This window comes from Seriola lalandi, unplaced genomic scaffold (genome assembly GCF_002814215.2).
Source record: "Seriola lalandi dorsalis isolate HSWRI2012SDOR001 ecotype SW California unplaced genomic scaffold, Sedor1 jcf7180002054656, whole genome shotgun sequence".
Lineage (NCBI taxonomy): Eukaryota > Metazoa > Chordata > Actinopteri > Carangiformes > Carangidae > Seriola > Seriola lalandi.
In genome coordinates, this window is record NW_019525209.1 from 220,428 (window position 1) to 221,197 (window position 770).

Consider the following 770-nt stretch of genomic DNA (forward strand, 5'->3'; position numbering starts at 1 on the left):
AAGAGGACGTCCAAGCAATCGTCTGAGCCTGGAGAGAGACCTGACTACAGTGACCAGGTGAGGAACAGGTTGTACCGTTCAGTGTAAAATCAGAAGTGAAACACCATTCTGGTTCTTCAGTTCACTTCACACAGCTTAGTCAAAGTGCAGGTTGAAAATGAATCTGATTGAAAAGCACTTCATTCAGAGACAGATAAAATACATACTCTGTCTTTTATGTATTTCTGTTTCTAGATTGCTGAAGATATTTCCATTTTAAGCAAATCTAATAGTTTTATCTCTTCTGACAAATATCTTCTTAGAAACACCTTTTCTGACTTCTGTTAACTCTTTCTTTGATCTTTCTCTTGGACGTGACCTATTACATCCAGAATCTTGTATTTCAACATATTTTTTAACACAGTTTCTACAGCAAACCTTTTTTCAGTCAAACAGCTGCAGATTGATTGTTACCTGAGGGGATGTTTCTTTGGCCTTTTCCGTCATGATTTCTTGTAATATTATTCTTTTGCATTCAAATTGAAGACCTTCCTTTGCATGTGGCTAAAACAACCCATGATCAACCACATACCATCCAGACTCCCTGCAGCACTTGACCACTCCAGTTTGCACACTGCCCTTACTGCTCCATTGATGACGCTGTATCACCAGCACTTCACAGGAGAATGACACATCTGGAGAATTATAACAGCTGTGTGCGGATGGTAGGAATGAATTCCTGCTTAGAGTGAAGATATTATGTTATCTTGAGGTCTTTTTCAGTAGTAAGG

At 39.0% G+C, this 770-nt stretch overlaps 1 protein-coding gene across 1 annotated transcript in view; it reads left to right on the forward strand.

Moving 5' to 3' along the window:
• The window catches only part of LOC111665623 (cell adhesion molecule CEACAM5-like), a gene marked incomplete at its 3' end in the record, with an annotated part of 16,788 nt that overhangs the window by 1,172 nt on the left and 14,846 nt on the right, over window positions 1-770 (forward strand). The gene's annotated exons all lie outside the window — the stretch shown is intronic.